This window comes from Pseudophryne corroboree, chromosome 2, assembly GCF_028390025.1.
Source record: "Pseudophryne corroboree isolate aPseCor3 chromosome 2, aPseCor3.hap2, whole genome shotgun sequence".
In the NCBI taxonomy this organism is placed as follows: Eukaryota; Metazoa; Chordata; class Amphibia; order Anura; family Myobatrachidae; genus Pseudophryne; species Pseudophryne corroboree.
In genome coordinates this window covers 419,208,488-419,234,390 of record NC_086445.1, presented here as the reverse complement: position 1 = coordinate 419,234,390, position 25,903 = coordinate 419,208,488, and the positions used below count along the sequence as shown (strand labels likewise).

The following is a 25,903-nucleotide window of genomic DNA, read 5'->3' as shown; positions in this document are numbered from 1 at the left end:
TCGCAGAGCAGTTTGGCTACGGACCTGGAAGGCAGATGCGGAGTCCAAGAAAGAATTGGAAGCATTGCCTTTTGTCGGTAATATATTATTTGGAAAACCTTTATCGGATATCCTAGAATCAGAGGCTGAATCGAAAAAGGTCAGATTTCCGGCTGCTTATAACCCTAAGTCCAAGGGTTTAAAATTTCGCTCATTTCGCTGGCAAAGCAAAGCAAAAGCTAAAGAGGAGCCTAAGCAACCCCAGTTTAAATCCAGGGGTAGGAAGCAGTGGGCTAGCAAAAAGCCAGCTTCCAAACCTGAACAGAAACCGTCAGCCTGAAGAGACGGGCCTCCGCCTGGAGGATTGGGGGCCGGCTCCTTCTTTTTGCACACATATGGCAACAGTCAACAGCAGATGCTTGGGTGCAGAAGGTGGTATATCAGGGGTATGGGTTCTCATTCAGGAGGCAGCCTCAAAGATTTTTTTTGCACCAGCCCGTCTCGTATAGAGTCGAAGGCCAATGCCCTGCAAGAAGCAGTCCAAAAACTACTGCAGTCAGGTGTGATTGTCCCAGTACCTCCATCACAAAGGGGACAGGGGTTTTACTCCAATCTATTTCTAATCCAGAAACCAAATGGGTCATACCGACCAATTCTAAATCTGAAAATGTTGAACAAATACATATGGATCCTGAAGTTCCACATGGAGACGTTACGCTCCATAATGTTAGCTATGGAACCGGGAGATTACATGGTATCTCTGGATGTACGGGATGCTTACCTACATGTGCCTATAGCACTATCACATCAGTGTTACCTCAGGTTTACCATCCTCCAGGAACATTTCCAGTTCCAAGCTTTGCCTTTCGGGCTAGCTACAGCACCCAGGGTGTTTACCAAGATCATGGTGGTTATGGCAGCTTGTCTGCGCAAACAGGGGATAAGAATATTCCCATACCTCGACGACCTGTTAATCTTAGCACAGTCGAACGATTTACTGTTGAGCCATCTTCAACAGACGATAGTTTGTTTACAGAGACACGGGTGGCTCATAAATTGGGAAAAGTCGTCCCTGAATCCATTACAGCGGATGGTTCATTTGGGAGCCATATTGGATTCAAACCTACAGAAGGTTCTCTTACCAGAGAAAAAGATAGTCAAGGTGCAGGTCATGGCTCAGGAAGCGTTGCAGGCCCAGACAATGTCAGTCCATGCAGCAATGCGACTGTTGGGGCTGATGGTATCAACCTTCGACATGGTGGAATATGCGCAATTCCACTCCAGACCGTTGCAGCACCTTATTCTGACCAAATGGAACGGAAATCATTAGACGATGAAGAAGCAGATGATAAAGATTCCAGTAAACGTAAAAAGGTCTCTAGCGTGGTGGCTACAGACAGACCATTTAAACAAGGGGAGACCCTTTTGGATAAAAGAGTGGCAAGTCCTGACAACAGATGCCAGCCTGCAAGGCTGGGGGGCGGTACTCGGAAGCCTATGGTTCCAGGGAAAATGGACCGCAAGGGAAAGTCGCCTGCCGATAAATCTGTTGGAGATAAGGGCTGTTTACTTGGCTTTAGTTCAGGCAAAGGGCAATCTACAAGGAAGACCAGTCCAGATCCGCTCAGACAATGCGACGGCAGTAGCATACCTCAATCATCAAGAAGGAACTCACAGCAAGAGTCTGATGGAGGAAGTAAGTCCCATTCTAAAATGGGCAGAACTCCATCTTCCAGCATTGTCAGCAGTATTTGTCCCGGGTGTACTAAATTGGGAAGCGGATTTTCTCAGTCGGCACACCATTCAGGAAACCGAATGGGCACTACACCCAGAAGTGTTTCAGACACTGGTGAACAGATGGGGTCTACCGGAGATGGACCTTATGGCATCACGTCTAAACAACAAAGTTCCGAAGTACGGATCGAGAACAAGGGACCCAGGAGCGGTCCTGGTAGATGCACTAGAATGGAGGTTTCAGCTGGCATATCTGTTCCCTCCAATATCTCTGTTACCCAGAGTAGTGAGAAAGATAAAACAGGCAAAAGGAGCAATCATTCTAATAGCTCCAGCTTGACCAAGAAGGCATTGGTATACAGATCTGTTGAGAATGTCCGTGGAGGCACCGATACTGCTCCCTCAACGTCCAGATCTGCTAATGCAGGGTCCTTGTTGTCACAGTCATCTGGATCGCCTGTCTTTGATGGCGTGGCTGTTGAAACCTCTATCTTAGAGGCTAAAGGTTTTTCGAAACAAGTAGTCCAAACTATGCTTAGAGCAAGAAAGCCTTCTTCGCCCCGTGTGTATCATAGAATATGGCAAGCCTATATTCATTGGTGTACTGGAAAAAAATTCAATCCGAGATCTTTTAAAGTAACTAGGATTTTGGATTTCCTTCAGGCAGGATTGGATAAAGGGTTGAAAGTTGCTTCCTTGAGGGTCCAAGTTTCAGCGTTAACTGTATGGTTTCAGCAGAAGATTGCTGATTTACAGGATGTACGTACATTTTTTCAAGGAGTAGTACATATTCAACCTCCATTTGTTCCTCCTGCAGCTCCCTGGGATTTTAATTTAGTTCTTAAATTTCTCCAGGGTCCTTTGTTTGAACCACTTGAGAGAGCAGATCTTAAGTGGTTAACGGTTAAAGTTCTTTTTTTACTGGCAATGGCGTCAGCCAGAAGAGTGTCAGATTTAGGAGCATTATCATGTAAGTCTCCTTTCCTAATTTTTTTTCCAGACAGAGCAGTTCTCAGAACGAGATGTAGTTATCTTCCAAAGGTGGTATCAAAGTTTCACCTGAATGAAGAGATTGTAGTCCCAGCTTTTCAGGTATCGGGACTATCTGCGGGAGAAGCGTCGCTGGACGTGGTCCGAGCTTTAAGAATCTACATAGATCGTACTAGTGCCATCATGAAAACAGATTCTCTCTTCATCCTCTACGGATTCCATAGAAGAGGATGGCCTGCTAGTAAACAGACGCTGGCGAGATGGCTCCCAATGGTAATATCAGAAGCTAATGCCTCTGCACACTCTACACGTAAGGTAGGTCCTTCTTGGGCAGCACAACAGGGTGCTTCAGCAGAACAGATATGTAGGGCAGCCACATGGTCTTCCATAAACACATTCATTATACATTATGCCTTGGATACTTTTGCCTCTCATGACGCAGACTTCAGGCGAAAGGTCCTCCTGTGCAATCAGGAGCGTCCCCACCACTAAAATGGCTTTGGGAATCCCAATGTTATACTGTGGATAATCCTGTGGACCCAGCCAGAGAAAGATACGTTATGGTAAGAACTTACCGTTGATAACGTGATTTCTCTTATGTCCACAGGTATCCACAGGGATCCCACCCTGACGCATCTGATTTGAGGATCTAGACAATCACTAAAACCTCTTCCTTGTATGGAAGGGTGTGCATGTGTGTTCTTATCGCCTGTACAGGTCTCTGCCTGATGTTCCTGCCTAAAAACGCTGTGAAAAGAACTGATCTGAATGAGTCAGTGGGCGGGACTATGTAGTGGAGGATCCAATGCATCCTGGGAGGCCAGAAAGCTCGTGACCGTGTTGGTGCCATTTTCGCTGTCGCTCGACAACATCCCAATGTTACCCTGTGGATACCTGTGGACATAAGAGAAATCACGTTATCAACGGTAAGTTCTTACCATAACGTATATTTCAATGACCAACAAGGTTTTAGCTGGTGAAGAGCCTCTTCTTTTCAATGACCAACAAGGTTTTAGCTGGTGAAGAGCCTCTTCTTTTCAATGAACAACAAGGTGTTTAGCTGGTGAAGACCCTCTTCTTTTCAATGACCAACAAGGTTTTAGCTGGTGAAGAGCCTCTTCTTTTGAATGGCAAACAAGGTGTTTAGCTGCTGAAGACCTTTTTTTAATGATAATTGTGAGAAAAAATTCTGACAGAATTATGTGACCGTATTGCAAGTGTAGAAAAGTCCTTTCTCTTGATTTTTCACAAGAAAACTCACATACTGTACTTGCGCAATATGCCCAAAAACACAAAAGTGGAGAGCGCGTCAGCTTAAAAATTGCTTGACATCATCTCCATGTGCCAGAAATCCAGATCTATCCTGAACGCTGGACTGGCAAACTCCAGGGGGAGGGTGTCCGTCAGTCGCAAGCTGTCACTCAGGATACTGACAACTACAGCCACCCCATCTGAAGTGGGTATGTGGTAAAAAAAGCCCCCCCAAAAAACGATTCAGACCATCTGGGGAGGTTTTAATCTCTCCCTCCTTGGTGACAGCTGTCGCAGACACCATTCCGATTTTACCCATTCACCACGCTGTAAACAGGACCTAGGTTGCATGACCGGGGTTACCTGTTTACATTGCCCCTTAACCCAGGTCCAACTCTGCTCGCTACCTGCGTTGGATTCCCAGGTCACTGGTCCCAGGTTTTTTTTTGGGGGGGTGGGGACCTTATTCACTGAGCAATAAACAAATGTCATTCACTTACCTCATAATACAGCTATATTTCCTTTCTTTCACCTAAGTTGTAAGTGAAACATTTTAATCAAGAAGTTTGTATTTTTAGTATAGCTGATGACACCATTGTTTTGAGCTCATATATTTTTGGAATGATTTGTTTAGATTGTTTAAATTGTAAATATATTTAATTTGTTTAGCCATTCGTCATAATTGCAGTTTTGATTTTCTAGTCCCTATCAATTGTGCATTTAATTTGCCACATGTACGGTAATTAAAAGATCCTTATTCAGTCATCATCTTACAGGACAATACAGGACAGTTAGGATAAGATTCTACTACTTTTTTTCTACTATAAAGCTTGTAGATGTACCATGAAGATTTTTGTATAACGTTTATCAACAAGAACTACTTATTTTATAATTAACAAACTGTACTTTGCTACACTAACAGTGCAGAACACACATCTACTGCAGACCTTTCTCCTCCAGTTGCTATGTCAGATAACAATCATAAAATGCAATAAAACTGGTTAGCCGTGCTTTGTGCTTTTTGTATTAACAATCTGTGGTCAGCGGCCAGGAAAATAGTCCAACTTTGAATGTCTTTCTTATTAATTATGTACAGTGGTGATATATTTGTGGTTTTATGAGTATATTTACTCACATAAGTACATTTCTAATGATTATATACATTAACTATTTGCACGGCCATATGTTCCCCTGCACAGTGTTACAGGGTTAGATGATGAACCTTGGAATTGAGTTAAATATTGAAATATGTCAATTTCTGTTCCACACAAATGGAGGGGTGTAGTACTGCTGACCGGCGGTCAGGAGACCGCCGGTCAGCTTACCGACGCCGGGATCCCGGCGGGGAGGGGCGAGTGCAGCAAGCCCGTTGCGGCCTCGCTGTGCTCGCCACGCTGCGGGCTCGGTGGACACCCACGAGTGGAAATAGTCCCTGTTGGTCGGCATGCCGACCATCTGGATAGTGACTCGTCGGGCTGGTGGAGGAGGTCATGTGACTGGCGGTCACATGAATACCACCTGCTCGGAGGCATTCATGAAAACTGATGTGGGTGTTGTTTATAGCAACTACTACTGTACTCCGTTTATTTAATTTTTCTTGGGGTTTGCAAAATAAAAGGAGTTTGTTATAAAATAAAATGAGTTTTGTTTATCAGCAACAGACTTTTTCCTTTGCATCACAATTGTTGCTATATGCGTTTTCTGGTTTTATGCTACATATTTGCATTAATTGCAATGTAATTTGCATAATAAGATTGTTAGAAATTTGAACGTAGCAAATCATCTTGTCCTTTTGCAAAAGTTACGTCTAGTCCAAATTTACATTACAGTATGTTAGGGTTTTATTGACATCTGCATAGGTGGTTCAGGATTATGGTATATTCCTTTTATATATACTACTAGCTGAATACCTGTGCTTTGGTACGGAATTTCAATTATTTCCGTGCGTACAACATTAATTTTGAAGGACTTCCTGGTAAACTAATTAGATTTACAACAGAATATACTCCGCCCGCCACTGCCAATCTTTGTCAGGCCGCACCTCCGGGCGGGCTTTCCCTGGATTGATGCTGTCAAAAGGCTGGCGCTGAGGAGAATAGTCCGCCTCCTTCTCTGCCCCGTCCCGCCTCGGATGCCCTGCTCAGTGCTGCAAATGCTGGGACGACAGGCCAAGCTCTGCCCGCTGTTTGTTAAATACGTAAGGTTTGCAGGGATAGACTGACTCTATTCTTATTGCTTAGCTTCTCACTCTCCTTAGGGCTCCTCCTTTAAGGTAAAAATGTAAAGATTTTTGCACAACACTTAAGGTCACTGAGAGAGCTGTCGGTACCCTTTACACAACAGATAAGCAGTTGCTGACTATCAAGCTTTCCTTTAATGCACTTAATAGTCCAAATATATATATGTCTCCTTTCCTCCTATTGCTCTCTAAGAGGTTCGGTAATGTTTAGTTCAAGTGACAGGCCAACCTCTGATAATTGAGACACTATCCTCTCCTGACCGGAAATAGGCTGGTTAAGTACTTATATCTGAAATATATATATATATATATATATATATATATGTGTGTATATGTGTGTGTGTGTATATATATATATATATATATATAGAGAGAGAGAGGGGGGGGGGTAGACCTAACAATAGCGCTAAATGAAGAGCTCAACCTCAAGACGTACTCCCTGTTAGATGGAGTACAACAGTACAGATGCAGTAAAAGGGGGTGGTGTCTAAGGGAGCTAGACCCAATGATATATTTCAGGGTTTGACCACAATTCACTTTAAAAGAATTTTTTTTATATATTTATATAAAAGTATTCAACAATCACAGTGAATAACAAATGGCTGACATAAAAATGCAGACATCAGATATGGACACCGTATATTGCGGACAATTTGTTAATCCAATGTGGTTTTCTTAATTAGTACATATCCGATGTTCTTATATCCGAAACAGAAACCCAACACGTTTCGTCCAACTGGACTTCATTAGGGGCTCAATATCAAAACAAGTAGGAAGAACATAAAAGGAATGGATGACCAATTGATGATCGTATTAATCCCACATCAGTAAAATAGGCTTTGCAATAACAGATGCAATAAAAGGTGCGCTGATTTCACAGCTAGATTTGTATTGAATATGCCAACTCAGTAAGCCAAACAATAATGCAATAATGCTGAATTCGGTGTAAGCCACAATTTATTTTACGTGGATAATACTCAGCAGGATGAGTGGCTTCTCCTAGTCAGCAGTCCTAGTCAGCAGACATTGAAACGTTGACAGCTCTGCAAGGCGTCTGTTTCATTTTTTCCGCCGTGAGTGCCGCCTGACTGTTGTTTTACATTTGGAAGGGGCTCCGTCCTGCTTCCCCCTGGAGGGCACCGGCATTAATGGTTATTTCATCTGTAAACGGAGTGCCGCCTGACATGCTGGAATATATATATATATATATATATATATATATATATATATCTATCCAGAAAGACTTCACTCTCACTTTCACAGTCCCATCGGCTGGGGTGTCGTTCTCAGGGTTCACAGAATTCCATGCCTCCATATACCACGCTGAGAGAGGGCACTCACCAGGCTTTAGCACATAAAAAGCTTAAATTTTATTCAAACATCTTTGAAAAAAAAAACTGTTGACGTTTCGGCTCCCAGCAGAGCCTTTTTTAAGACCATATAAGTGCACAAGGCATCCAAAGACCAATAAAGTGTATCAAACCCTCCTTACCCCACCAAGGGTCATATATATACCACTCACTATCAATTTCCAAATTCCCGCGTGTGACATCACCGGAAGTAATGTCACCTTAGGTGCTTATAGGTGCTACATCCTATTGTTACACATAGAGGCATCAATTACAATATTTTTAAAATATATTTCTTAATATCGCACTAACCACATAACACCAGTTTATCCTTATGGAGTCTCTCAGCCAAACACGGCATCACTGCCGCTCTCACCCGCGTCATGTGTCAAACGGTTCAACTTTACTATCATACCGCTCCCAGCAGCTAGACTGCTCTGATCAGTCTCCTGTATTGCGCTTCCGGTCTGTGGAACGCACAGATCGGAGGATGTGCGTTTCAGCTATATTTACCTCACAATACTATTCTTATGAAGCGGACCAGAGTATTATAATATATAATATTATATTAATATCCTTTAGAGTACTCATTTCAATTCATATAGTATTCAAGAGCAGATATATAGGACCCGTAGTGTGCAATGAAGGGCAGTTATAACAATATAAAATAAAACACATACATAATCTAACACCAACACAAATACATATAAGGTGGACTATAGTATATATAAGGCAAATATCACTGACTCATTACAAAATCCCCTGAACCATAAGGATGCACTTCCTTGCAGTGGCAGTTTTAGATCAGTCCATTATTCAAATAGGGGAGCCTCACTCAGTGATGTATGACAGTATTTAGGGGTGGCAGTTGATGTGGCTCCCCTATTTGAATAATGGACTGCTCTGCAAATGCCACTGCAAGGAAATCCAGGAACAGAGCATTGTGTCTTACCCTCCTCTGTGGCTTGGCATCGTGCCTTCTTTATAACTGCGGCTGGTTGGGCTGTCTTAACTCTACTCTGTGAGGGGGGAATTATCTCACCCCTTTTAACCCCTTTGTGTGGATTTTTTAAAAATATCTTTTTAGTGGGTGCCTACGTCACAAAAACAAGCTACTGTCCAAATTTCAAGTTCACATTCCTTATGTTCAGGAGATTTTGTGAGTCAGTGGTATTTGCCTTATATATATATAATATAAATGCTAAGCAGAATAATTTTATTTCTGACCAGGGCTGTGGCGTCGGTACACCAAAACTTTGACTCAGACTCCTATTTTTCTACTGTCAGGCTCATTCATAAATGACGAATGTATATTTCTCTATCGTCCTAGTGGATGCTGGGGTTCCTGAAAGGACCATGGGGAATAGCGGCTCCGCAGGAGACAGGGCACAAAAAGTAAAGCTTTAGGATCAGGTGGTGTGCACTGGCTCCTCCCCCTATGACCCTCCTCCAAGCCAGTTAGATTTTTGTGCCCGGCCGAGAAGGGTGCAATTCTAGGTGGCTCTCATAAAGAGCTGCTTAGAGAGTTTAGCTTAGGTTTTTTATTTTACAGTGATTCCTGCTGGCAACAGGATCACTGCAACGAGGGACAGAGGGGAGAAGAAGTGAACTCACCTGCGTGCAGGATGGATTGGCTTCTTGGCTACTGGACATGAAGCTCCAGAGGGACGATCACAGGTACAGCCTGGATGGTCACCGGAGCCACGCCGCCGGCCCCCTCACAGATGCTGAAGCAAGAAGAGGTCCAGAATCGGCGGCTGAAGACTCCTGCAGTCTTCTTAAGGTAGCGCACAGCACTGCAGCTGTGCGCCATTTTCCTCTCAGCACACTTCACACGGCAGTCACTGAGGGTGCAGGGCGCTGGGGGGGGGCGCCCTGGGAGGCAAATGAAAACCTGCTAAAAATACCTCACATATAGCCCCAGAGGCTATATGGAGATATTTACCCCTGCCTAAATGTACTAAATAGCGGGAGACGAGCCCGCCGGAAAAGGGGCGGGGCCTATCTCCTCAGCACACGGCGCCATTTTCTGTCACAGCTCCGCTGGTCAGGAAGGCTCCCAGGTCTCTCCCCTGCACTGCACTACAGAAACAGGGTATAACAGAGAGGGGGGGCAAAATAAATGGCTATATATATATTAATATAAAAGCAGCTATAAGGGAGCACTTAATCATAAGGCTATCCCTGTCATATATAGCGCTTTTTGGTGTGTGCTGGCAGACTCTCCCTCTGTCTCCCCAAAGGGCTAGTGGGTCCTGTCTTCGTATAGAGCATTCCCTGTGTGTCTGCTGTGTGTCGGTACGTGTGTGTCGACATGTATGAGGACGATATTGGCGTGGAGGCGGAGCAATTGCCTGTAATGGTGATGTCACTCTCTAGGGAGTCGACACCGGAATGGATGGCTTATTTAGGAAATTACGTGATAATGTCAACACGCTGCAAAGTCGGTTGACGACATGAGACGGCCGACAAACAATTAGTACGGTCCAGACGTCTCAAAAACACCGTCAAGGGTTTTAAAACGCCCGTTTACTTTAGTCGGTCGACACAGACACAGACAGGGACACTGAATCCAGTGTCGACGGTGAATAAACAAACGTATTCCTTATTAGGGCCACACGTTAAAGGCAATGAAGGAGGTGTTACGTATTTCTGATACTACAAGTACCACAAAAGAGGGTATTATGTGGGATGTGAAAAAACTACCATAGTTTTTCCTGAATCAGATAAATTAAATAAAGTGTGTGATGATGCGTGGGTTCCCCCCGATAGAAAATTATGGGCGGTATACCCTTTCCCGCCAGAAGTTAGGGCGCGTTGGGAAACACCCCTTAAGGTGGATAAGGCGCTCACACGCTTATCAAAACAAGTGGCGGTACCGTCTATAGATAGGGCCGTCCTCAAGGACCAGCTGACAAGGCTGGAAAATATAATAAAAAGTATATACACACATACTGGTGTTATACTGCGGCCAGCGATCGCCTCAGCCTGGATGTGCAGAGCTAGGGTGGCTTGGTCGGATTCCCTGACTAAAAATATTGATACCCTTGACAGGGACAGTATTTTATTGACTATAGAGCATTTCTATATATGCGAGATGCACAGAGGGATATTTGCACTCTGGCATCATGAATAAACGCGATGTCCATAACTGCCAGAAGATGTTATGGACACGACAGTGGTCAGGTGATGCAGATTCCAAACGGCACAGTATGGCCGTATAAAGGAAGAGGACTTGTTTGGGGTCGGTCCATCGGACCTGGTGGTCACGGCAACTGCTGGAAAATCCACCGTTTTTTACCCTAAGTCACATCTCTGCAGAAAAAGACACCGTCTTTTCAGCCTCAGTCCTCTCGTCCCTATAAGATCATATCTGCCCAGGGATAGAGGAAAGGGAAGAAGACTGCAGCAGGCAGCCCATTCCCAGGAACAGAAGCGTTCCACCGCGTCTGACAAGTTCTCAGCATGGCGCTGAGACCGTACAGGACCCCTGGATCCTACAAGTAGTATCCCGGGGGTACAGATGGGAATGTCGAGACGTTTCCCCTTCGCAGGCTCCTGAAGTCTGCTTTACCAAGTCTCCCTCCGACAAGGAGGTAGTATGGAAAAAAATTCACAAGCTGTATTCCCAGCAGGTGATAATTAAATTACCCCTCCTACTACAGAAAAGGGGTATTATTCCACACTATATTGTGGTACTGAAGCCAGAAGGCTAGGTGAGACTTATTCTAAAAAAATTTTTTTGAACACTTACAAAGGTTCAAATTAAGATGAAGTCACTCAGAGCAGTGATAACGAACCAGGAAGAAGGGGACTATATAGTGTCCCGGGACATCAGGGATGCTTACCTCTATGTCCCAAATTTGCCCTTCTCACTAAGGGTACCTCAGGTTCGTGGTGCAGAACTGTCACTATCAGTTTCAGACGCTGCCGTTTGGATTGTCCACGGCACCCCGGGGTCTTTACCAAGGTAATGGCCGAATTGATGATTCTTCTTCGAAGAAAAGGCGTCTTAATTATCCCTTACTTGGACGATCTCCTGATAGGGGCATAGTCCAGGGAACAGTTGGAGGTCGGAGTAGCACTATCTCGGATACTGCTACAATCAGCACGGGTGGATTCTAAATATTCCAAAATCGCAGCTGATCCCGACGACACGTCTGCTGTGCCTAGGGATGATTCTGGACACAGTCCAGAAAAAGGTGTTTCTCCCGGAAGAGAAAGCCAGGGAGTTATCCGAGCAAGTCAGGAACCTCCTAAAAACAGTGCATCATTGCACAAGGGTCCTGGTAAAAATGGTGGCTTCCTACGAAGCAATTCCATTCGGCAGATTTCACGTAAGAACTTTTCAGTGGGATCTGCTGGACAAATGGTCCGGATCGCATCTTCAGATGCATCAGCGGATAACCCAATATCCAAGGACAAGGGTGTCTCTCCTGTGGTGGTTATAGAGTGCTCATCTTCTAGAGGGCCGCAGATTCGGCATTCAGGATTGGATGCTGGTAACCACGGAGCCCAGCCTGAGAGGCTGGGGAGCAGTCACACAAGGGAAAAATTTCCAGGGAGTGTGATCAAGTATGGAGACTTTTCTCCACATAAATATACTGGAGCTAAGGGTAAATTTATAATGCTCTAAGCTTAGCAAGACCTCTGCTTCAAGGTCAGCCGGTATTGATCCAGTGGGAAAAACATCACGGCAGTCGCCCACGTAAACAGACAGGGCGACACAAGAAGCAGGAGGGCAATGGCAGAAACTGCAAGGACTTTTCGCTGGGCGGAAAATCATGTGATAACACTGTCAGCAGTTTTTCATCCCGGGAATGGAAACTGGGAAGCAGACTTCCTCAGCACGACCTCCATCCGGGAGAGTGGAAACTTCATTGAGAAGTTTTTTCCACATGATTGTAAACCGTTGGGAAATACCAAAGGTGGACATGATGGCGTCCCGTCTGAACAAAAAACGGGACAGGTATTGCGCCAGGTCAAGAGACTCTCAGGCAATAGATGTGGACGTTCTGGTAACACCGTGGGTGTACCAGTCGGTGTATGTGTTCCCTCCTCTGCTTCTCATACCTAAGGTGCTGAGAATTATAAGACGTAGAGGAGTAAGAACTATACTCATGGCTCCGGATTGGCCAAGAAGGACTTGGTACCCGGAACTTCAAGAGATGCTTACAGAGGTCTTATGGCCTCTGCCGCTAAGAAGGGACTTGCTTCAGCAAGTACCATGTCTGTTCCAAGACTTACCGCAGCTGCGTTTGTCGGCATGGCGATGGAAAGCCGGATCCTAAGGGAAAAAAGGCATTCCGGAAGAGGTCATTCCTACCCTGGTCAAAGCCAGAAAGGAGGTGACCGCACAACATTATCACCACGTGTGGCGAAAATATGTTGCGTGGTGTGAGGCCAGGAAGGCCCCACAAAGAAATTTCAACTCGGTCATTTCCTGCATTTCCTGCAAACAGGAGTGTCTATGGGCCTCAAATTGGGGTCCATTAAGGTTCAAATTCGGCCCTGTAAATTTTCTTCCAGAAAGAATTGGCTTCAGTTCCTGAAGTCCAGAAGTTTGTCAAGGGAGTATTGCATATACAAACCCCTTTTTTGTGCCTCCAGTGGCACTGTGGGATCTCAACGTAGTTCTGGGATTCCTCAAATCACATTGGTTTAAAACCAGTCAAATATGTGGATTTGAAGCATCTCACATAAAAAGTGACCATGCTCTTGGCCCTGGCCTGGACCAGGCGAGTGTCAAATTGGTGGTTTTTTCTCAAAAAAGCCCATATCTGTTTGTCCATTCGGACAGGGCAGAGCTGCGGACTCGTCCCCAGTTCTCTCCCTAAGGTGGTGTCAGTGTTTCACCTGAACCAGCTTATTGTGGTGCCTTGCACCTACTAGGGACTTGGAGGACTCCAAGTTGCTAGAAGTTGTCAGGGCCCTGAAAATATGTTCCAGGACAGCTGGAGTCAGAAAATCTGACTCGCTGTTTATACTGTATGCACCCAACAAGTTGGGTGCGCCTGCTTCTAAGCAGTCGATTGCTCGTTGGATTTGTAACACAATTCAACTTGCACATTCTGAGGCAGGCCTGCCACAGTCTAAATCGGTTAAGGCCCATTCCACAAGGAAGGTGGGCTCATCTTGGGCGGCTGCCCGAGAGGTCTCGGCATTACAACTCTGCCGAGCAGCTACGTGGTCAGGGGAGAACACGTTTGTAAAATTCTACAAATTTGATATCCTGGCAAAAGAGGACCTGGAGTTCTCTCATTCGGTGCTGCAGAGTCATCCGCACTCTCCCGCCCGTTTGGGAGCTTTGGTATAATCCCCATGGTCCTTTCAGGAACCCCAGCATCCACTAGGACGATAGAGAAAATAAGAATTTACTTACCGATAATTCTATTTCTCGGAGTCCGTAGTGGATGCTGGGCGCCCATCCCAAGTGCGGATTATCTGCAATACTTGTACATAGTTACAAAAATCGGGTTATTATTGTTGTGAGCCATCTTTTCAGAGGCTCCGCTGTTATCATACTGTTAACTGGGTTTAGATCACAAGTTGTACGGTGTGATTGGTGTGGCTGGTATGAGTCTTACCCGGGATTCAAAATTCCTCCCTTATTGTGTACGCTCGTCCGGGCACAGTACCTAACTGGCTTGGAGGAGGGTCATAGGGGGAGGAGCCAGTGCACACCACCTGATCCTAAAGCTTTACTTTTTGTGCCCTGTCTCCTGCGGAGCCGCTATTCCCCATGGTCCTTTCAGGAACCCCAGCATCCACTACGGACTCCGAGAAATAGAATTATCGGTAAGTAAATTCTTATTTTTGCATAGTGTGGCCGGAAACCTGGCACATGTGTCAAAGATGGAGGCCATAGGACTGGTGCACTATTCAGTTTTGCGACCGACGGTGATGTATAAAGTGGACGTGTCAGTCCCTACACATTCGGCCACATGGATATACAAAAGGGAAGGAGTTTGTGTCCATTTGCATAAACTTGCAGGGTGACCGCCAATTCAAGCTACTGCATTCGCTTTGTTTCAAATGTATTTGTGTATAATGAATGACAGAAATGCACTCACCTTTATCCTTGTTTGAGAGTCTGTAGCCATATCCTACAGGTCCAGAGGAAACCCCTCCACCCTGGGCGACACTAAGAGGGGAAGCGGTCACCATACCTCTAGGCGTGATCCCGGATGTCGCAATGCTGATACTGGAATCCCGACTAGCGATGAAATATCAACACTGGAATCCTGGCGCTGCCGGATTTCCTGCCTCTTCATGCGGGAGAGTCACCTACTCTTCCAGAGGTTTGGGGGGCTCCCTAAAAAACTCGGGAGTCTCCCGCAACTTCCAGCAGAGTAGATATGTACAGTATGTCTTATGGGGTTCAAATTCTGCAGAGGAGATGTTTTGGTCCCCTAGTACAATCCTGCAAGTAAGTTTTGGAGGCATTCCATATCCCTTTCCAGGTCGGACACCGAAGGAGTGTTGAACTTCCCAGGTGCTCTCATGCTCAGAGGAACATTCACTCTTCACTGTTCATTAGGGGCAATGTTAAACTTCCAAGCTAAGTTCTGTTGGCTAAAGAAACCAAGATATGCTTAACCCCAGTAGTATTGTGTGTTGGAATAGAATAGTAGTGTGTATATATATATGTGTGTGTGTGTGTGTGTGTGTGTATATATATATATATATATATATATATATAATATCTATAATATCTATCCTGTGGCCACATTAAGTGTACTTCTGTATAATCTTGTATGCTATCGAGTAACTGTCTTTGTTTGTAAAGACCTATCAATTAACCATGATTGGTCCATAGTTGGTGATCTTTGTGAATTGGCTAACACCAACCAGGAGGTGTTGCAGAGGGATGTAGTTATGTGACCTGCGTTCAATACCGGCACCTACATCCCGCCCCCTCACAATCCCTACAGTCTGCATGCTGACTAACGGGTACTAATCCCACTCTGTGTCCACGACACCCATAGAGTGATAATAGAACCAGTGGTAAGCACAGCTCGCCACCGAGCCCGCAAGGGGCTTTGTTGCGATCACTTTAGGATCCCACCGTTAGTTTGGTGACCGGCGGCCTACCGACCACCGGTCACCCGATACCAACCCATTGCAGAAGCATATCCACACATACCCAGAAGTAAGTGGTTCCAGTTGCTAGTGGGAGGATCCTGAAAGAAGCAATTCCAGGTATCGGTGTAGGAGCCTGGTTGCGGTGTCAGAAACCACACCCAGGCACTCATGACACAGTGAAAGGAGTCATAAACAGGCAGTTATTGGTGGTAAGAGAATCCCTAGGAGTGGGGAAGAAAGCCCACTCAGGTTGCTCAAGCACAAGTTACCTCTTATACACACAACAAATCTGTGATCGCTTGCCGAGTGAGGTCATTTGGTCACACGTCTGTTCTATATAGACTACAATTTGAACTTTAAAGTAATTAAATCGGTGCAATGTGCGATTTCTTTAAGGTTCAAATAGTAGTTTAGGTAATGAAATAGTAGAATAATATACATAAACTATGACAGCAGGATGGTTATTATATTGCAGTGTAATTTGTGACGGCTGCATGTGGTAACTGGTCATTAATGCAGTGGGCTGATGACAGCAAGGATTAATTAGTGCAGTTTAGTCATACAGTAGGTGACAGTGGCAGCATGGTGTAATTATAATTTAAAATGTAGAGAAACCACTTCTGCTTACATGTAATCAATTACTTACTTATTAGTTACTGTAGTGTATATGACAGTAGAATTATTATGTAGATGCAGTACATGGTTTCACTTTCATGTATTCTCCAGTATACTGTATAATACACAATGCTACTAATCCTCACCACCTATTATCATTTCATAGGGGCATATGGATCAACGCTTGGAGAGAGAGAAAGTACCAACCAATCAGCTCCTGTAATTTTTCAACCCCAACCTGTAACATGGCAGTTAGGAGCTGATTGGTTGGTACTTTATCATTCTACAAGGCTTTGTACATCTTCCCCCATGTGTGTGAGGCACTCGATATCCCTGCTGTCGGGATCGCCGGTGCTCTGCATACCGGCGCTCGCCCTGCTGCCGGCATTCCGGCGGTCAGGAACCCAGTGCTGGTATGCTGGGCGCCGGTATCTCGTAGTACACCCCCATGTGTTACTAAGGATTCTATTTATGAATCAGTGAAATGTGTGGAGAAGTGAGCAAGTGAAAAAGTTGCCCATGGCAACCAATCAGTATTAAGCTAACCTTTATACTTTACATACTATAAAATTATACAGAGCAGCTGTCTCAAGTCTCCACTCTTTTCACTGCTTCATGCATTGGCCCCTAATACCCCTTTCAGACCGCCACCTATGAACACGGGTTATTGGCACAATAGCGCGCATAACCTGTGTTCAGGTGCGGTCTGAAAGGTGCAAGGGTTGAAATACCGGGTCGAGCGACCTGGTATTTCAACCCTGCTCGCAAGCAGGGTTGAACTCATGTTTAACTCTGCTCACTATGCGGTGTGAACCGGAGCCGGGTCGATGCGACCCATTTCCTGTTCACTCTCTGTGTACGGGGCGGTGCTTGGAGATCATGTGGGCGGGTCGCACACTAGGAGCTCCCGTGTCATGCTCCCGTGTGCGGTCTGAAAGGGGTATTACCCACTTTCACACAGATCAGTCTGGACAAAGGACACTTTCAAGTTCACTTTACTAGGCAGCTAGTTTTTTATTTTTTTTCTCCTGTTTTGAACAAAACTTTGTTATTTTTCTCTTGGTAAGCGACACCTTAAGGCCCATACACACTGGGTGATTTAGAGCTGAAAGCAGATCACTTTTGGTGTGTTGAGCTGCTTTCAGTTCAAAACCACCCAGTGTCTATGCCCTGATGATGAGCGCTGATGCGCGCCCCCGATTCATCGCTGGCGGCCGCCGTTCATCTACTGGTATTACCAGTAGATGAACGGCGGGGTGAGTGGCTTTCTATAGCGTCCTGCTATGGAAAGCCGTTCACCCCCGCTAACATCGCTGGGCAGGGGGGAAAATCGCTCAGTGTGTATGCAGTGAGCGATTTTCAGCCCAGCCATCATCACTGTGCATACACGCTGGGCAAAAACGCCCTGTGTGTATGCACCTTTAGCTTTCTCCTCCTTCCGTTTAATGTTCATTTTTTTCAAAATAATTATCAAGCTCATATGTTCAGATACACATGAGACTGATCTGGAGAAGTGCTTGGAAATTGGGGAATAATGAGAATTAGACACTTGTATATGCGTTTATGAGATCATTGATAGTTATATGATAAGCTTTTATTTTAATGCAGGAGTCAAAGTTGGTACATTTCTACTGATTTCACAGCCCTGTCTGAAATGTACACATTTTTAGATTATTATTATTATTATTATGTGATATGGCACCACAAATATTCTGCAGAGGGGAGAAGGTACTCAATCAAAAGAGCTTACAATCTATAGTGCATCCGGAAAGTATTCACAACGCTTCACTTTTTCCACATTTTGTTATGTTACAGCATTATTCCAAAATGGAATAAATTAATTTTTTCACCTCAAATTTCCACACACAAAACCCCATAATGACAACGTGAAAAAAGTGTTTTGAGATTTTTGCAAATTTATTAAAAATAAAAAGCTAAGAAATCACATGTACATAAGTATTCACAGCCTTTGCTCAATACTTTGTTGAAGCACCTTTGGCAGCAATTACAGCCTCAAGTCTTTTTGAATATGATGCCACCCCCCCAACTCACCACCTGCTCCTCTCATTTCCCCATCTCAGCAACCTGCTCCTCTCACCCCCTCCCCATCTCATCCCCTGCTCCTCTCACTCCCTCCCCATCTGAAGCCCCTGCTTCAGTGGCCATGGCCTGGGGCATCAGGTCCCGGCTCCAGTGTGATGCTGGCAGCGGCCGCCAGACAGTACTGGCTCACGGACTGTCTGCTATTGAAAAGAAGCGAGGCCGCACTTTGAATCTGGCGCAGATTGTGCGCCATTCACTGCTCCCGGACCACCAGCTAATGAGACGCTGCCATTTGCAAGCTTCTCATTGGCTGGCGACCCGTGAGCAGTGATTGGCTCACGCCAGATTTTTAAAAAGCCGCCCCTTCTTTTGATTGGTGCTGCAGCCGGTCTGCGAGCCGGGATTGGCTGGCGGCCACTGTCACCTTTACAATGGAGCAATTTAGAGGTGACAGCACACCGTTCCGCTCCGTTCCGGCCCACTTTAACCAGTGCTAGGGACCTCCACTGGGTTTAATCCGGCACTGCTAATTACTGAGGGAAACACAGCTGCATAGAGCTGTTCTCTACCCTCTGGGAAGGAGTGGAACGTTAGATCGGGGCAGCTTAAAAATAGACCTATATTATTCATGACATGAAAGAAGTGACAAATTCTCTGTTAAGCGCATGATTATTAATTATGATTATGCCAAAGAGTGACGTGGGCCTGATATATAAAAATGGAGCAAATCTAGCAAAAGGGTATAAACTTGCATCTTAACAGTCCATGGGTTGTAAGTGGAGGTGTAGCACATAATCATAGAGCCCCATATAAACATTTTTTGTTGGGGCCTATTCCATTTTGCATATCAATTACTGTGAAGCGGGGGGTGGACTGCATGGCCACGATGTCGCAACCCAATTTGCATCATTGGCCGCCTGTACTGCTCGCTTCGCTCAGGAAAGTGGGCCGCCGGGGTGTGGGCAACTCCAGGAGACTTGCCCACTCTTCTAGGTGACTGGGAGCAACCGTTCCAGAAGAGAAGGCAAGTATGATTTTAACTGTGTCGGCAGTATAGCTGTAAATTGAATACTTTACTAGTATGATTACAGATAAACTGCTGACACCATTAGAATATTATGAGATCTGATCATGAGAAAATCACATTGCTTTCAGCTATGAAAAACGCAGATCGTTTTGAGCTAGTCCAAGATTTGACTTGGATATTTAAGCTCATATTTGTCACATTAACCTGGATACAAACCACTTCTCTCTAATTATTATTGCTGTTTACAGTATAAATCAGGCATGTCCAAACTGCGGCCCTCCAGCTGTTAAGAAACTACACTTCCCAGCATGCCCTGACACAGCTTTTAGCATTCACTGACAGCAAAACTGTGTCAGGGCATGCTGGGATATGTAGTTTCACAACAGCTGGAGGGCAGCAGTTTGGACATGCCTGGTATAAATGAACGATAATGCCATACAGGTTATTTTCTTTGATGAACGTTTAGTGAAATTTTAATTTATCTTTTTTGAGTTACGTTTTGGAACAAGATCATTGGTATGAAGGTTTTAGAAATTGGGTGCACCATGTTTTTCCTTTTTTGGAAAGTAAACAATTAATTAGAAATTTAATCTTTTGTATATTCAAATACAATTCTCCATTATTTATTCTAGGTTTGTTTTTAGTTTGCCATTTTTGTTGGAAATAAAAAATTCTTCTCTTTAGTAATACTGGCTTCCAAAATTACATTGTAGGACCCCACTGGGGGTCGCAGCTGACATGTTGCATACCTCTGTAGTTTGCAGGCACACATTAATGTATATGAGAATAAGATAGATTGTAATTCAGCGTTCAGTTTATGATGCTGCATTGTTACAACTAGTAAATGGAAAAAGAAACTTAAATGTTTTGTTTTTTTTACCAAACTAAAAGGGATGATCCTCGAGCCTTCCAACATTCTTTAGTCTATTCCTAATAAGGAAAGTTTGTACAGTTCCAGTCCAGCTAAGAGGCACAGAGTCCCATGTACGGTTTTCTCTCTTATTTCTTATTTTTTTTTCTTTAAAACCAGCTTTTTGGTGTTTTAACGATCAGTGTTCATTATACCATGATCAAGGAAGGCTCCATGTTCACTGCTGAAACTTTGTCTGGTTCCCTGTAAAAAGGAGAGCTGAATGGAGGAAGCTAAAGTGAGCAGAAAATCTTTTACTTTCCTGGTAGTGAATCTCGCTTCTCTGAAAAACAAGTCAGTATCCTGGGATTTACTGCATCTCCAGATGGACTTTTTTTCCTCACATACGTTATGCATGGAATGAAGAAATTTTTTATAGGTATATCCTTTTTTTTTTTTTTTTTGCACTTCAAGTTGAATCCATTTTTATGGTCTACATAATTTGAAAAGAAGCAAAGTTTCAGTTGATGGGTAAGGATAAACCATTTCACTACCTCTGATTGATGGTTTATACTTTAAGCTGTTTTATTTATAACAAATCTGTTTTGTTTACTGAGCTGAATCCTAACGATGCTGCTTTCACATGGAAGGAGTCCGTGATCTGTGAATGAGACCCTAATGGGAGTTATTTGTCAAAATTAGCACCATCTTTTAGACAATAGTTTATACTCTTTGTGTGCAAAAGTCTGTTGTGTGTTTGTGTATATGTATATACAGTATATACACACACATACATCCTTATATACACACACACACACACACACACACACACACACACACACACACACACACACGTATGTACTAAAAATTAATTGCAGTGTGGCAAGGATATTACATTAACATACAGAATTACCCAATTGCATAAGTTTTATTTTCAGCCAATTATCTATGGTGCTAGCATTGTCTAGAAACTGTCACCATTCTCAAAGTGCATATACAGTATGAAAAAAAGTAAGTAAAAAAAAAAAAACAGCATCAAGGTGTAACTATTGGAATTGAAGCCATTACTACTAAGATTTAAAATAAAAATGATATTCAAAAGTACAACATAATTAAACAGCACATAATAATTAAGGATGTGTGCATAGTATTAAAATTAAAGCAGAGGAGATTGGGGGTCTGGAAAACAGAGAATATGATGAATCTCTAGAGGTAGCACACTAAACTGCTGGCGGTATACTTCAATAAGTGTTTAAAAGAAAGTACCTTATTTCTGGGATGCAACCACCCAGATCATTGTTTAACGTTATCTTAACAGTAACTAACTTTCTGTGCTTTCTTTCCTGTTTCAACTGATGAATGTGTGCCAGATATGAATTGAAAAATGCATTTTAATAGTCGTTCGTCCCCCCCCAGTTGTAGGACTTGCTTGTGTACAGGGATTGTTTTAAAGGCGTAGGTGGAACATTGTACATTGAACTTGCTTTTAACCATACTTGCCTAGTCTTCTGGAATGCCAGGAAGACTCCAGAGTTTTGGGGCATTCTCCCTGACTCCAAGGAGAGCAGGGAAACTTCCCGTATTCTGCCCACTCACCTAGGGTGTTTGCATGAGGATGCAATACTGATGGGAGTGAGACTATGTTGACGCAAACCGAAACACCACAAGCCCTGCACTTGCCACTTGGACTTTCTAGAGAGGGGGCATCAAAATGTGTCAAGTATTCTTTTTAACAGTCTGTTCTCTCTGTTTCCTTGCAACATATTGAGCTGTATACTTAATCAGCATCCAGTATTACTCCATTATATTGTACTCAACATAAGCAGTTATGAATGCTGCAGGCAAAGCTTAAGTTGACACAAAAAAATAAAAGCAAAACAAATTCACTTACATTATATTTGGAGTCCAATCACTGGAAACTAAGTAGTAGGACTTGTTGATGCATGCTGTAAATGTACTTTGAGACCTTCATTTTAACAGTTATGTGTGCAAAGTCTTACCATAGACCAGTGGTTCCCAAACTTTTTTTAATCACGGTGCCCTAGAGTATCAGAATTGTTTTCATGGCACACCTAGGGCAAAGGTTTCTTATTGAGAAATTTAGAAAGCAATATTAAATTAAGTAAAATGCATTTATATGTCATCCTTGGGTTCAACTGTGTGGTAAAGGGCAAGATTTTCTCTTGTTTGTCCACATATTTTATGATTGAAAGCCACCAACACTGCTTTTTGCCTATTACATTGACCATAAATAATTTGACTTGGTCCTGGCCCACCAAACCAGGGCACCCCTGAAAGTGTCCCGAGGCACCCCAGGGTGCCACGGAACACACTTTGAGAACCACTGCCATAGACCATTGGTTCTTAAACACGGTTCTCAAAGCACCCCAACTGTCCAGGTTTTAGGGATATCCCTGCTTGTGCACAGATGGTATAATCAAACTGACTGAGGTACTGATTAAGTCATGGTTAATCTTTAAACCTGGACTGTTAGGGTGTCTTGAGGACCGTGTATGGGAACCTCTGCCATAGACAATACCGGTAATTCTGGAAATTGATACTAAACAAGAAATACGGATTATTCCCTTCTTAGAGGAGTATTTGTAAACCTTAAATAAAACATTTTCTAGACATCATCAGGTACATCTCCTTATCATAATAGGCCTTACCAATAGAAGCAAATCCAGATAAAAGGGGCAAATGTTCTTCTAGACAAACAATCTTGGGATGCCAGGAGCGCAAGTGACATTTTTTAAGCTTTTATAGAAATGAGCTGTATCATGCCATCCCCTAAAAGAAATCCATCTACACATTTTACATTTTACACCCTGCTGCTCAACGTGATTTCACTAAGTAAAAAAATCTTCTTACCGAACTCTAAATGATGCCCCTACTCTGTACCTGAGTCACAGAAGTCTGAAAATCGAAACAATCATAAAGATATACATATAATTGGACTATATAGCTGTTTAGTTTTGAAGTTATCCCGCAACCTTTTTACATCCACCCTCAGAATTAAGGACAATTTAGCCGTTTACGAATGTTTCAATAGTCAGGAATGTATTATGGACACCATGACTCCCAGAGGCTTTAAAATCTCTGTTCTACAAAGTATACAAGTTATTTCTTTATTGTGGGAACTTTTGCTGAAAGTTCCAGTCACACCCAGCGGAGCTGTGTGCTGCAGAATAAACTCTCATGTTAGTTACGGTAGTATGCAATGTTAAAATAATAAACTTTTTCTTATTATTTCCAGAAAAATAGTGGGGGTAATTCCAAGTTGATCGCAGCAGGAAATTTTTTAGCAGTTGGGCAAAACCATGTGCACTGCAGGGGGAGCAGATATAACATTTGCAGAGAGAGTTAGATTTGGGTGGGTTATTTTGTTTCTGTGCAGGGTAAATACTGGCTGCTTTATTTTTACACTGCAATTTAGATTGCAGATTGAACTCACCACACCCAAATCTAACTCTCTCTGCAAATGTTGTATCTGCCCCCCTGCAGTGCACATGGTTTTGCCCAACTGCTAAAAATTTTCCTGCTGCAATCAACTTGGAATTACCCCCAGTATTTTTTTCCAAGTTAATGTGGAACTGCCAAAGTTCTAGATTATTTACAGCACAATTTACAGATCTGCCACTGATCCTGCTACAGGCCAGTTTACTTTTGTTACTGTAGAGTGAAGAGTTGTAAATGGATAGTGCTATGCATTGAAGTGATCCCCTACAGGTTTTTGATGTCATGCACATGTATTGTAACCACAGGAATTTCTCTTCAATCCCATAGTAGTGTTATGATAGACCCAGGTTGCTCTGGATAATGCCATGTAATGTGAATGTTTAGTTAGTGTATAAAATACTAATTAAAATGTAATGCTTTAACTTCCTCTTCTTACTACCTTACAGAGGCACCAAAGAAAAAATAAATACATTATCTTCAAAGCTGCAAATCTTACAATTTATGGCAGGCTTGTTAAAAATTACACATAGTATACTATTTAATAAATCTCAGAACTGTGCATTCATTTAACAACTTGGAGTGTGACGTTTGAATAAAATTATCATAGCCATATCCAGGGGTGGATTGGCCATAGGTCTCACCAGGAAAACTCCTGGCAGGCCGACGTGTCTGTGGGTCCTGTTTTATATGTTGTCGTGTGGCCCCACCCCCCGCATGACATGCAGTACACTGCATTGTTTTCATTCATTCTGTTATTCCATCTCTGCAGTACAGCAACTCTGCAATCCAGTGATGCTGCAATGGCTAGCCGGTATCAGGGACGTGCAGTCAGGGGAGGCAGGGGAGACAGTGCCTCCCCTTTCATTTATGATGAAAATAATACAAGGAAAATACTTATGACACATATTATGTGTCATATGTATCTTCGTTTTAATACTCTAATCATTTTGAGACCGTAGACTAGTATAGGAGGCACTGCTAGCAGTGCCTCCCGTTGTCAGTGTTAATGGGCATAAAGTGGGGGGCGGGGCCAAGGACTGGGCTGCAAAAGCCCATTGAAAAAACGACGATACAGCGGCACTAGTAGAAGTGCCTCTGGGACAGGGCCTGATGTGATTGGACAGCGGATCCAGGGCTGGATCCGCTGGTCCAATCACTCACACGCTGCGGCGTCGCTCACCTCCCTCTCCTCCTGTCCTGTCATCGCAGCGGCGGCGGTGCGTTAACCTCCGTGACCCCGAAGGAATGTGAGGTGGCTGCTTGCTACTGATCTACACCTGGTGGAGGGTCGGAGCCTTCCGCCTCCCTCCCCCGTGTAGTTGTCTCCCCTGCAGCGGCCCGATGATTACAGAAGCCATCTGCTGCTTCCGCCGGCAACAGAGGACCTGGAGTCACCCTGGAGTCCGGAAGCTGCACGTCTGATCCGAGGTTCGTCTCTCCCACTCACACTCTCCCACTCTCTCTCTCTCTCACACACTCTCTCTCCCCCCCATCCCCCTCCATGGTAAATGTATTTTTATTTTCTTTGTTCTTAAGTAGCTCATTTCCGTACTCCTTCCTCCCACTTCTCTTTCTCATCTCTTTCCCATTCCTTGTGTCTTTTTTTGGGTGGGATGTACTAACCTCCCCCGCAGCGTTAAATGCCTTTCTCTGCTCTCCCCAGACATCTCGGTAACCTGGCTCCTCCCCGTCCTGGTGCTGCTATTCACTCCTGTTGTTTCCGCGTCACAGCTACCTCTCCGGATGCTGTGATATGAGCACATGCGTCGCCAGTGAATACCAAGGCTCAGCACGGCATCCGTAATGCAGAGTCCTGAGTGATTTCGGCGGTGAGGAGGTGGTGCATGTGAACAACAAGAAGCGAATAACAGCGCTGGGATGGGGAGGAGCCAGGTTACCGAGGAGATGTCAGGGCAGCGCAGAGAAAGGCAGTTAACACTGCCGAAGAGGTTACACCCCGCCCTTTCTCACCTGTTTATCCTTTCTCTCCTGTCTTTTTTTTTTTTTTTTTTACTTTTTTCTCCCCTACAGGTCCCCTATTGGATTCTACTGGACAAGTGGACGTGATTATCGGCGTGGGATGTAGGTAAGTAATCTCTCATTTTTACAGGTCCCACTATTAGATTCTACTGGAGAAGTGGACGTGATTCTCGGCGTGGGATGTAGGTAAGTATGTGTGAGTGCGTAAGTGTGTTTTAATAAATTTTTACTTTCACAGTGTGTGTGTTTGTGTTTTTGTTGTTGTTGTAGAACTACAGGTACCAGCGGACCCTTTATGTCCC

At 44.0% G+C, this 25,903-nt stretch overlaps 1 protein-coding gene across 3 annotated transcripts in view; it reads left to right on the top strand.

Moving 5' to 3' along the window:
- ARHGAP6 (Rho GTPase activating protein 6) overlaps positions 1 to 25,903 on the top strand; it is a 401,534-nt gene that overhangs the window by 194,767 nt on the left and 180,864 nt on the right. The window contains exon 1 of one of the 3 annotated variants that reach the window (XM_063953493.1): positions 20,383 to 20,693. The exons of the other annotated variants lie outside the window; for them this stretch is intronic. The gene's annotated coding sequence lies outside the window, so the exon portion shown is untranslated. Of the gene's footprint in view, positions 1 to 20,382; positions 20,694 to 25,903 lie in introns of those variants that run through there. 3 annotated transcript variants of the gene reach the window in all.